Raw genomic sequence first — 13,699 nt, forward strand, 5'->3', positions numbered from 1 at the left:
TAATTTGTAATACATTAAAAATGGATTAGCTTAAGATGGAGCGCACTCACTTGTTCACCGGCTGTGAATACTTGGTACAAAATATCTCTGAATTGAAACACTTTTAAAAAATAGGGTTCGTGCTCATATTTATTGCGCGTGAACAACCCAATGGTGCAGTTACTACTAGTGTAATTTATTACAGATCTGTAGAAACATCATATCTTTGCAGCAGAGATAAAGGGGAAAATATCTGAACATCTCTGTGTTCCAGCTCCATTATTTTTTTTCCATTTTCCTTTAAATATACATTTTTTCACAATTTTAAATTCTACTTGGTGACCTGTAACCCCATCTTTTTTCAAGGGCACTTCAATTTAAGAGCAGCAGTAACAGCAACAGGAACAGCAGAAGTAGCAGCAGCAGGGATGCTGCCTGTGTAGCTATGAGAAGTATTTCAGTAATGAAAGGGATAATTGTGGCTCCCTGCCTCTGTTGTAATTGAAAATCTAGTATAGTGCCTTTTCCATTTAACTTTATTGCTTGAGTTGAAATCATTGTAGAGGAGGGAAAGCAACAGTAGAATAATGTCTCTAATGTTGCTTTCCTGTCCATTCACCAGTTTGAAACCTAGCATTAATGTTAAAAGGAGGAGCAATTGGATATATTCAATTATTGAATAGGAAAAGAGCTATAATTATAAATTTTGGTAATAAAAAAGTATTGCTTACCAGGCTGGCCAAATATTTACTTACTAATTCTGGCTACCAGATTATCACTGATGAGGTGGAAAACAAGTAACATGTTACTACAGTGGTTCAGGTAATTTATGCTGAATTACAGTGGAGAACTATGTCACTGTTGCAATTGCAATACATGAAAAAAAATGGCTAAAGATGTTCTGTCAACTGACGAAGCACAACCTTAAATCTGCAAAATGCTTAATATTTTTGCTTCCCACAGTCTTAATTGCCAATAAGGGCATGCAGTGCATTGTGTAGTGATCTTCTTTGATAATAACTATTTTTAGACAGCATTTTTTTCTAACTTTTAACTTTTTACTGGTGAACTGATAACTGAGTTTCTATAACAGTATATGTATTAACAGTAACTCGATAGGTTTAATGAAACTAAATGCATCTGATGCATTTCAACAGTTTATTTACTGTTTTCTCAGGTACCACTCACCCACAACACCCAGTCTGGATATAGTCAACAACCAGTATGGATATTTTGCAATGATGAATTCATAAAATCCAGTTTTATACTTAGTGGTACTTATTTTGATGTATTTCAGTTAAAATTAATGGACCTACTATGGAATTACATTTTTGAAAATCAGAGGAAAAATTGGCTGTGTTTTTATTGCACAGGAGTGGGGAGAGAGGCTCAATATTTTGCATGAAAAAATCTCCAAAGGCACAAAATAAAAAAACAATAGTCTATCAATGTTTATCATTCATTCTCTTCTGCTGTAATGAAAAGTGACAAAGCCCAAATTGTATTTTTTTTGTGTTTGTATTTTTTATTATCTGGTTGATAAGGGAAACAGTATTTTAATAGGTGGACTTCTCTAGTATGTTTAAGGAGGTAGCAGCTTTTGACTGGACTCTCCATTCTAAATCCTTTTAGGGTTTTTTTTTGTTTTTTTTTTTTTTTTTTTTTTTTTTTAAGCATTTGTATACATTTAATTCATATCTTGTAACTCACTTGTGAAGAATCAGTCTGGTTTTTTTAGTGTCAAGAAGTGTCATGGAAGCACGGAGATGAAGATAAAATTGCTAAACAAATTAAGGTTTCACTGTCACGTTTGATGGAGATCTGTATGACTAAGCTAAACCAGTGGGAATTTCATTATTAGTTAGTCATTAGAAAGAGGTGTAGATACAGAGGTGTAGATTTGTTTCAGGTATAAAGGGAAATTGGAAATTGGCAATATTTTTGAACAGCTGTATGAGTTCAGACTGATCTGCATTATGTGAGCCTTTGGACAAAGCATTTATTCAAGAGACTTGTAAAATGCATACTTCTCAATCCCATATTCAATGCTGTTATCTCCTGGTTGTTTTTTTTTCTGTTTTTAAAATGAAAACAATAATTCTGTGTGTTCAAGTTAAGTGACAGAAATAAGGAAAAAGTGACAAAAGGTGACTAAGGTCTGTAAAAATTAGCTGTTACAGAAAAAAAACTAAGAAATGTGCTTTCAGATGTAGCTGTAGAACAGAACAGATGAAACCTCTATTAATATGGGAATCAATTTGGAATTCAGATTGGTAATGGAATTGTAGAATTATTTTTATTAAATATTATACAAATTTCATAACGTATATTTTGATTGAAAATGAAGTTTGCATACGTACTAGACACAGAATTTACATATCAGTTTAACTGAGAATTTTTCCAGTAAGCTCACTGTAAGGTACACGAGTACCTTTTTTCCCTTCAACAAGCAAATCAGAAACTGTTACACTATCACGAGCATTTAATTGCAAAAAATTAAGTATTTCATTATAATACTCTAATGTACTCTAATGTATAATACTCTGGTGGAAAAATTCCATTAAAAACAAACAAACAAACAAAAACAACAACAACAAAAAAACTGATTAAAATGTACACAATTGAGCCTGAAATTGGAACAAAGCATGCAGATTGTCAGTAAGGAGTATCTTTAGACAGTGAGGAAATGATGGCATTCACAACTTGGAAAAAAGGTGGGTTTCATGGATGAAGATCAATGGGATGAAAACACTGGGAAGAGTAGAACTGTGCTTGAGAGACTGCAGTTGTGTTCACGTTCCGCACATAGGGTCAAGGCAGCACTGGGCACATCCACATCCTGTATGAAGGTTGAGTTTGTTCCAAGATCTGAGTTAGATTACAGATCAGTTACTCTTTTAAGTTTATTTGTTTATTTTTTTTAATCACTTCAACTTCTGGACATACAGTTTTAGGTTTGGTGTAAGGAGCAAAATTTAAAATACACAAAATAATAGGTTTACATTCCTTTTTTTCCTGCAAAGTAACAAGGTAAAAAATGTTTTTTTTATACTGGATGAATACTTATGAAATTGTGCTCTTCCCAGTGCAACAGATTTACAGCTGAGATTCCTGACATTCTAATGTGCATCAGTACATGTCATATTCTTCACAGTGGGATATTTTACCACTGTGTATTATAAAATGCTCTGCAGATACATAGGTAAAGGAAATAGTAAAGATTTATGTATAAGGAATCAGAAATTTAATTAAAGAAAATAGTGACCATAAAATGTAACAAAATTTGTGTGGGAAAAAATAAGAAAAATACTGAGAATTATACTTTTTGAGGTATTTTATCTCTCATGGTATAATCAAGGTGAAGTTTATGGAGAATTGACCTTTCTTCATTACATATGGGTTACGTCTTCAGCTATGTGAGGTGATACAGCATCTGCTGGAATTATGGTACGGTGTTTGTCAGTAAGTAATAGTAGTCTCAGGGGCTAGCAGTTCTGCCAGGTATTCTCTGAGGTGATTAATTATTACTCTTTATTTTCAGTAAGTGACTAATTTATGTTGTTAGAGATTTACTGCCTGCTGTTTGGCATATGACAGAGCGATTCCAAACTGTACTCTCTGACTTAGTTCAACTGCAGCAAGGCTGGAGTAATTACAGTGTTGTGTTAGTTGAATTTCAATGGAAGCTATAAATATAAATCCAGAGAAGTACAGAGTGATCTTTGTTCAGCTATGTATATGATTGTGTTGCCATACTGGGTGTATCTGAAAATAAATAAATAAGTAAATAAATAAATAAATAAATAAAAATCCTAGTAAATTGAATGTAATACACTTTTTTTTTTTTTTCTTTTTTCTTTTTTTTTTTTTTTTAAACTAACGTTCATATTTACCTTGCAACATATGATTTTGTGTACCTTATCACAGGCTATCAGGAATATGTTATAATATAGACAGATTCTGGTAAAAAAAAAAATAAAAAATGGAAGGATGAACAATTGTTACTCACAGGTTTTGAAGTTGAGATTGGAACAGAATGTTAGTGTAAGATATGAGAGAGATTCCTATTCCCAGCCATATGTTCAGCTTTTTCCATTATGCTAATAAACAAATATTGAGAGAGCTTCTATAAACTAAATACTAAACCTCAGCTTCTCTGTTAATTACGTAATTATGTAATGAAGTCTTTCAGCCAGTACACTACCTCAGACTGATTATGTAGCCCATTTTGTGTTGTACAACCCTGGCTTGTTCTCTTAATCTTTAAAATCTTTATTTATTTATTTATTTATTTATTTTAAGTATTTGAGGAAGGTGCATAGTACAGCATTTTCCTTGTCGGTACGTTCAAGTTAAATGTTGAGATGTTGGTAGGTTTTTTTTTTTCAGTAGCCATGAAGAACAGACTTTTTTTTTTAAAGGATGAAGGTATCAAAAATGTGCATGATAGAATGAATGTCATCTGAAGATTTTATTCATACTTTCAGTTACAGCAGACAGCTCTGTGAAGAAATAAAAATATTTACACAGTGGTCTAAATGCTGTAAGACCTCGAGTGGAATCACTAGAACTAGAAACACATCCTTTTTTTTTTGGAAATTTCTTTTGAAAATTTGGTGTCTTCCTAAATCTTGTATGAGAAACAGGAAAGAGATGCATCCAAAATGTGAGTTGACTTTCAAAACAGGCCCTTTGGAAAATACTGTGATGAAGTTGTAATAGAGTCCCTGACAGAGAATCTACTTTTTATCCTAAAAGAGACTTTTTACTCAAGATTAAATTCTACAAATAAATACTTATGAATATTGTGCAGAACCATCTAAGAACATAATCAATATATTTGTTCTGAAAATAGATTTTTTTTTTTTTTGACAACCAGGACTGAAACTAGTCCTAATCTATGGTACTGAAGTAATGTATCTGACAGTGAAGTTTCAGTTTTAATGCCTCAAGAGACTTCTTTATTGAACTTTGTAATAAATCAACCAACCTTGTACCTTGTATAAGGATCAGATTAGGGATTTGCATACTGGTAAAAGGTTGAGCAAATCTCTATGTTGTTAGTACTTTTAATTTACATCTTTAATGAGCTGTAGCATCACTGGAATTGCTCATTTGGCTTCTCTGTAGTTGGCTTCATAGGACCAGGGTTTTACTTTTGATCTTCCTGCAGTCTTTTTGTACATGAAGAGAATATTGTAGCATGTGACTTTAAGGGCTAAAAATCATATAGATTTCCTGCATTTCCCAAACAAATTTGTGCACAGACAGGACATTTTCATAAGCAGTCTAATTCAAGAAGGAAGTTGTTTCTAATCTGAACATTAGAATTTCATTAATTATAACTTTGTAAGCCTAAGGAGTAAAAGCAAGTTTTCATGTTGACATACACAAACTCTAGGCTAGCAGGATAATGTTTCCCTTGCAATCAGAAAGGCTTGAAAGTGTTATACGTTATTTTTAAAATAGAAAAACTGGTTTGCAACTCATTATTAATAATAATTACGCTCAAAAGGACCATTTCTATGTACTTTCACTGTATCGATGAAAGTATCTTCGGATATTGGGCTGGTATTTTCCAATGAGAATCCTAATGAAGATCAATGTAGATCCTTAATGGGAAAATGCCTTTTAACATGATTCTTCTAAAATATCCTTAGATAAGAGATGATAACGTGTTTTTGGAGATGTGACTATTAGTTGTGGAGCTTTGATGAGGAATAAAAAATGAGAATTATAAACTGAGTGAAGAAAAAATGTTGCTGTTAAAAGTTACTGATTCAGGTTTACTGGGACATTTTAGTTCCTTAATTTGAACTTAGAACTTTTATCCCTAAAGATAAATTTTTCAGTCTTGACAATATAGAAGTGCTGATAAATTGTTGATGTGATTACAGAGCCTTCAGAGTTGTGTAATGGAAATGGTATCTTGTTGACATTCAGTCATTAAAGTGATTATAACCCATGTTATAATGATGTTATAAAGCTGTGGCAAGAACAGACGTAGTCTTATAGTATACCTATCTCCAGTAGACATATGGGAATATTAGTATGAGTAGAAACAATATTTTAGATCACAATGTGAGACAATACACATAACTTCTGAAAATATTGTAAAATTTATTCAAGAGATCGACTTTGATGCCCTGGAAGGTAGTTTTCTGGCTTTTTTTCTTGTATTTTTATATGCAACAATATATTACAATAGCTGTAGCTGCACTATATGCCTGAATCAGGGCCAAAGGGTTGAATTTCAAATGCTTTTATATTCATATGCAATATGTTAGCTGGCCAAAAGCCATTCCTGAAAAACTCACTCCTAATGGTAGTACTCAATAATAAATTGCATAAATTGAATATAGGCCACTTGGTTTTAGCAGTGTAGTGATAGAAATTCAAATTAAAAACTTTTTAGCTCGGACCTTTAGTCTGATTATTCAAATATGTCTCCATAGTTGAAGGAGGTATGAAGAAATAGAAAATTTTACATATCTTGCAATTTTAAATATCTTGCAAATTTAATTTTTATCTCATAGAAAGGACTCTTGAGAGTGGTAGCTGGACTTCCAGCAAATTAAATATTAAAAAGATAAATACACAGAATAAACATTTAAGACGTATATGTGCTTCTCTTATTTCTGAGTTATTTATAGAAATTTTCTAGCAGATTGTTATTATGTTTCACACTTTTAACATTAATGCTCTATATGAATAGCTAGAGGAAAAAAATCATCATCTTCCACAGAGGTTCATTATTCAGATTTTTCTTCTAAAATTCTGGGCTCTGTCTCCAGTTATTTCCATACTTTATACAGGTTTAAATTAAAAAATAGTAGTTAAACTTAGAAATTGTATGAAATTATTTTCTTGATGAGTAGTACAGAGCAACTTTTCCTGCCTTTGGATTACATTTTTTTTCTGATTTTTATAAGAATCTTTGAATCATTTTGGTTTCCCTACATTATCTTCAAGCACTTTCTCTGTTATTTGCTGAATAAGATTATTTTTTTCTTTGGTATAATTAATAATATTACAGATAATGAATTTTTGCAGGTTTTGTTTGTTTGTTTAGGAATAGATCATTGAACATTATTTTACATTTCATAGTATTATTCTTCATATTCAAGTTAATACTATGAAACAGTATAATTTTGTGATACTTACACACTCAACTTTACTAAGTTGAGCTATAGCATCATCATTATGCACCTAATTTTTGTTGGTGACTTAATTTTTAAGGAATTTAATTTTACACTGACCCTTTTCATATATATCTAAACTATCTAGATTCCACAGGCTGAAATAATTTTATCTTCAGGAAGACAGCTTAATCTATAGTCATTGGAGGAAATTGTGTGGGCCATGGGCTTAGACCCCTATAGGAAAAGAGCAATTATTCTCAAGAGTTGTCTGTTTTATCTGGATGGGGATCTAGCATCTAATATTCATGACATCACCACTTTTCTTTTTCTTGGTTGTATTTCAGGATGATCTTAGATGCCTTCACATTGTCTGCTTATTTTTCCTATAATGCATTGGCTGATTATCAGAAAAAAAAGCACCCAACAAAACAGATTAGAGGAAGCTTTTGTTCTCCTTATGTGGTGTCATTGCTTTGTAGTCAAAGTTAGACAAACACTGAAGAGTCTAAGCAAACACTATTAAGAATCTAACAACTGTTTTCACTGTGACTGCTGAAACTTCAAAATAAGGAAAAAAAAAAAACCAAAAAAAACCATGAAGAACCTAAACTGAATCCTGTAATCCTCATTACTTGTGAGAAATGTGCATGTTAAAACATAAAACACACTGTTGGCACTGTATCAGCTGTTCTTTGTGTGAAAAGAACATAGGAGAGCTTGATGCATATTCCCTGTTGTGTAACACATTTCTCTTGGTGCTATTTGCACCATATGATTACTTGTGGTTGCATTTACTATTCTGTTGCCTTCTGGGAGTGGGTAGGTGTTTTGACCTTAGAACATGTCGAAATTACTAAGTTTTACCTTCAGCATCCTCTGGGGACTTGAATGTTGCAACACCATGAAATGAAGCTGCCAAGAATTCAGATTTATGAAACCTGTTGTAATGTATTGAGTGGGCAAGCTAATATTTTAGAGTGTTGTGTTTATAAAACTGATCTCAGTGTCCTTGTTTATTCTTAAAACCAAGACAGTAGCTGAAAATGAGCAGTAGTTCCTTGTTTGATTGTTTGATCTCGTATATCCTTAATCTGAAAGAAGATCTAGTTATTCTAAGTAGGTTAGGCTTTCTAGAATAGAAGTTCTTTTTCCCTAGTAGTAATGCCTTGCAACACTCTGAAGGTGAAAACTAGATGAACACCTTCCTTTGCTGGAGCCCTTCTAGTAACTCACACTGAGTGAAAGAGAAAAACCTTGTAGCATATGGTGGCAGCTGACAAAATGGAGATGGAATGATCCTTTACCAGCTGGCTTCAGCTTTTTTTATAAAAGAGGTCTAGTACAATCCTATGTCCTTAGCAAGGCTTAGAAGCAAATCCATTAGCTCAGATCAAACCAAGTATTTGCAGAAATCTTGCTTCATTTCAAAAAACCCTGTAAAAGTACTCCCTATAAGAAAGATGCCTAAAACTTAACATGAGTTTATTCTGCTGGACTTAAGATACCTGTCAATAACACTGAATAGTAAAAATGCCATTAATACAGGAATGACAATTTAAGATACTGTTATGTCCTTATTACTAACTCTGGTTAATAATTATTTTAGTGCTGTGGGTGTTTTTTTTTTTTGTTTGTTTTTGTTTTTGTTTTGGCTTAGAAATGGCATTATTACAAGTGTGTATGTCTACCGACATGCAGAATGATAAAATTGTAACAACATATAACATTCCCAAGCATCAACTATTTAAGTAAACAGGGGTGAGAATGTATGAGGTCACCAGATCATGCTAAACCAGATTTCACTATTAACAGCTGTACTCTCTTGATTTTCTTTACATATAGTAAAATATAAAACTTCTCACGCTTCCAAAAATAACAGACACAAAAAGAGAAGGAGACGTGCTAGCTAAGGTTCACAAAACCAGTACTGGCAGAAATGGGCTCAGTGAAAAAATTCAAAACTAGAGATAGCAGCAGACTTAGCAGGGTGGTTTTAAGAGGCTGATCCATGCTGGGGAAAAGGGGAAGGATGGAATTTGAATAGAGGAAAATACTTTAGATTCCTGTAGAAAGGGAAGAAGGACAAATTAAATGGATTTTTAGAGGGCACTGTCTTCTGTAGCATATGGTCCAATGCAGCAAAAGTGTGATTGCCTGCTGACTTTGGGCATGCAACTGGAACACTAAATAGTTATATTTAAGTGCTGATAGGCATCAGCACAAGTTTCAGTCAGTAAGCCTCAGATCTTGCTGAGACCAGTCCCAGGCCAATCTCAGTAAGGGATTTTAAAACTGCCTGTGGCGTTTTCAAATCAATCCATCAGACTGTAGGTAGCAATGTAAAGAATGCACAGCAAGCAAAATGCCTGTTCCAACCAGTGGCAACTCTGCTAGTGCATTCTGAGCAAGCCACAAGTAATTCAAAAGTCCTGTGAGGAACGAATTACAATAAATGAGTCTCCTCTCCTAAGAGATTGAATCATTCTTACAAAGATCAGGATAAAACAGTGTTGTTTGGACAACGAATTATGCAGTACAAAATGACATGCACACAAAATAGTCATGCATACAGATCAGCCTAATTTGTTATAGCATTCATCTTTCAGTAACTTTTTTTTTATTTTTTTAAGGAATGTATTAAAAGTTAAGGGAAGTGTAACATAAAGCTAACAAGCCTATTTTCTTCACTGATGCTCTTTTGGTTGTTGTTAACTTTGCATTTCAAGATGAGCTTAAATTAATCCTACCAGATATGGCCCATCATTAAAATCTATTTCTTCTGTGCAAGGAAATGAATTATAGTGCAGGTGAACAGGTAACTGTTTGCAATAGGGCTTATGATAATGTGCAGTGGAAGAACATAAGACACACATTAGAGCCAGATTTAGTAACAGCATTAAAGCGACCAGCTGTCATGTGTACTTGTGCTTTCCTATTAAAAAATCTCTTGGTGAATCCTAAAATTGACTTTCTTTTTTGAAAGGTTACATTCAATTGAGAGTGTAAGCCTACAAGTACTAATGCTGTGTTACCATTCAACAAGACCTGGACAGACTGGAGAACTGGGCAGGGAGGAACCTGATGAGGTTTAACAAAAACAAGTGTAGACACTTGCACCTGTGATTCTGTGACCTGTGTGGACGCTGAGCTGTGCAAACTATTGTAGAGTACCTTTTTTGGCAAAGGGGTTGGACTCAATGATCTCATGAGGTCCCTTCCATTCCCTTCCACCCCAGCAATTCTGTGATTCTGTGAATCTCTGAAATAAGGATGAGACTTTTTTCTCAAAGATGCTGTTTATCTTAGTGGCTAAGAATGAGTGAACTTCCCTATTACGTTTCCAGGCTAAGGAGTCTTTTGGCAGACACCTACTTTGTTTCTGCTCTGTGTGTATCCATTTGGTTAAAATTTTCAGGTATGTTTGGGATTTCTTACCTTCTGATCGTTGAGTAACCAAACAACCGACAGTAGAAGTTTTTCAAATATCTCACTTCTGCTGTTTTTTGATTTTTATTATTCTTCAATCAAAATGGTGAATATTTGTGTAGAGATCCTTTTTAATGGAGTGAGGTATCACTCAAATTTTTTATTCTTGCAGGCCAGATCTCGTGTGTACAGTGATTAACATACTGATAAATAAAACTTCAAACGTAGAAATACTCCAGTAAAAAAAACAAACAAGTATTATGTATTTACTCTGAAAAATTCCATATTAAAACAAACGTTTACCAATAGTGTTTTATGAAACCTTGCTAGTAGTGGAAACTGCAGAGCTCTTATATGCAAAAATCAAGCTGCAGATAATAATGTCTGTTTAACTTCATTTCCATATTGATTTTTGCTAGTGCAGGGTGCAAGAATTTCAAGGAACTTTGTAAGAGTAATCTTTTGTTTGGTCATATGTGCAGTAAATAGTTTTACATGAATTTGCATGTGAGTACTGTAAGAGATCTCCTTAAATCAAAAGCAGTAATAGGCAAGGGCTTCCTTAGAAAAAGAATTTATAAATTTCTCCTATTTTTCACAATCTGCAATATATTGTTACCATGTCTAGTTCCATTATTACTCTCTATTTGAAAAGCAATTTGCATCTTATACTATTACATAAATGTAGTTATTATGATAGCTCAGCATGTAGTTTTTGTACGAGTGCAGAAAGTGAAGGGTAAAAATTAGAAGCAAGTTACAAAAGTAAAGAGGCGATATTGAAATTTGAAGCTTTTGTGAAATTTAATTCTTTCTGTAATCTTTTTCATAAATAATTGTCCTAAATCTACACAATTTTGGGGAACATAGTGTTTAGTTACATAATGTGCCCTTCGAATTCTGTAACAGGTCAGTAAAAACTGACAGCTGTGCTGTAGTGCTTTATTATGGGTCATTATAATCATATTTTTCTGTTGGTACATTTTATTTTTGCTCTTTTATTAGCATAAGCTGGTTTTGCTTAACAACTGTTTGCACTAAATAAACCAAAAGTTTTTTCATTTTATTTCTGTTTACATCAGGTTTCTGCTTGCCTAGAAATTTCTATCCAAATAGTCTGTACTCAGGTATGTGATAAGATATCAGTCTATGGAAGCAAAGAGAAAAACATTATTTAATAAATGTATTCTGGAGGAAAAATAGTTGAGAAAAACTGTTTCTAAGATGATCTTACACTCTTAAGATTTCAACACATTATGCTAGTGATTATAGTCTTTTTTTCCATCTCTGAGATGGAAAAACTGAACCAGACCTGAAAGTCATCTGGAGTACTGCGCCCAGGTCTGGAGCCCCCAGTACAAGAAAGACAGGGAGCTGTTGGAGAGGGTCCAGAGGAGGGCCACAAAGATGATCAAGGGACTGGAGCACCTCCCCTTTGAAGACAGACTGAGGGAACTGGGCTTGTTCAGCCTGGAGAAAAGAAGGCTGTGGGGTGACTTCATTGCAGCCTTTCAGTACCGAAAGGGAGCCTACAAACAGGAGGGGAATCAACTCTTTGAAAGGTTGATAACTGCAGGACAAGGGTTTTAAGTTGAGGGAGGAAAGATTTAGGTTGGATGTCAGGGGGAAATTCTTTACAGAAAGAGTGGTGAGGTACTGGAACAGGCTGCCTGGAGAGGTTGTGGATGCCCCGTCCCTGTTGGTGTTCAAGGCCAGATTGGATGGGGCCCTGGACAGCCTGGTCTAGTATTAAATGTGGAGGTTGGTGGCCCTGCATGTGGCAGGGGGATTTGGGATTCATGATCCTTGAGGTCCCTTCCAACCCTGGCCATTCTGTTATTCTGTGAAAAACTGCATGTTGATCGCCAAGTAATAAATGTTAAACAAATCAGTGAAATCTGGAGCTTAGAAGAGTAAAATAGTGTTTATATATCTTTTACGTATGCAGTTCTGTTACTAAAAAGGGAAATAACAGCCTTTAAAATATGTACAAATGTGGCAGGAAGTAACTAATGAAGATTTCATTACTGTTCTTACATCATCCACTACAGACTACAGCAAAACCTCCCTAATAAAATCAGTTGTTCAGTGCAGAAACATTGCATGGAACAATGCAGCAAGGAACAATTCAAGTGGCTATCTGGCCATCACGCATTACTGACTGCTGCTGTAGTGAATCGGTGAACTTGGCAAAGAACTTGGTTTCCACAAACAAATCAGAGAAAAATGTCATTGACTTCTCTGTTCAACAGTTTCTACATCTCATGCATCTTTTGCGTGAGTATGAAAATGATTTATTTTCAAAAAACATCCTGAAATGAGTGGCCGTTTCAATATTTTGAACAGCAATTATTGTTCAGATCTCGTGTGTTTAGTATAAAAATGGACCCATGCACTTCTTTACATAGCCAAGGGTATGACACAAATATGTCCCATGAAGCAGGAATGGTTCTAAGTCTATTCCTTAATCTGTCAGTGCTTAACTCAGTCATTTGCAGAACCTGAATTGTACAGCACTTGAATTCAAAATAGCAGTGATCACTAACAAGCCATAACTGCATCAAAGACCTATTTAAGAACAGCCGTGGCATAATATAGTTAGCACTTAACTGATACATTATTATTTTCCCTTTCAAAGCACTTTACAAACATTAACTAATTAATATGTATAATTCATCTTTAGCATTTCAAGGACTCAGTATATAATTCTCTAATAGCTGTTACTAAGAAGTCCCTTTGAGAGACACTCCAAAAGGTTAATATTTAGTGTAGAGAGATCATTAGCCCAGCTTTCTAGACCAGTTATTCTTGTATGTATTTAAGATATTCCACATACTAATCATTTTATATGGTCTTATGTATTAGAAGCATCATTTTTTATTTTCTTTTCTTTTTTTTTTTTTTTTTTAATGAGGATACTTGATTTGTCTAGTCTGGAGAAAAGGAGGCTAAGAGGCAACCTCTTTGCTTTCTACAACTTCCTCACAGGGAGAGGTGGAGTGGGAAGTGCTGGGCTCTTCTCCCTTGTGACTGATGACAGAATGCACACTAATGGCAGAAAGCTATGCTGGGAAAGGTTCAGACTGAACGTTAGGGAATTTTTTTTTTACTGTGAGTGTGTTCAAACACTGGAAGAGGCTTCCTAGTGTGGT

The sequence above is a fragment of the Phasianus colchicus genome, chromosome 4 (genome assembly GCF_987193195.1).
Source record: "Phasianus colchicus chromosome 4, bPhaCol1.hap1.1, whole genome shotgun sequence".
In the NCBI taxonomy this organism is placed as follows: Eukaryota; Metazoa; Chordata; class Aves; order Galliformes; family Phasianidae; genus Phasianus; species Phasianus colchicus.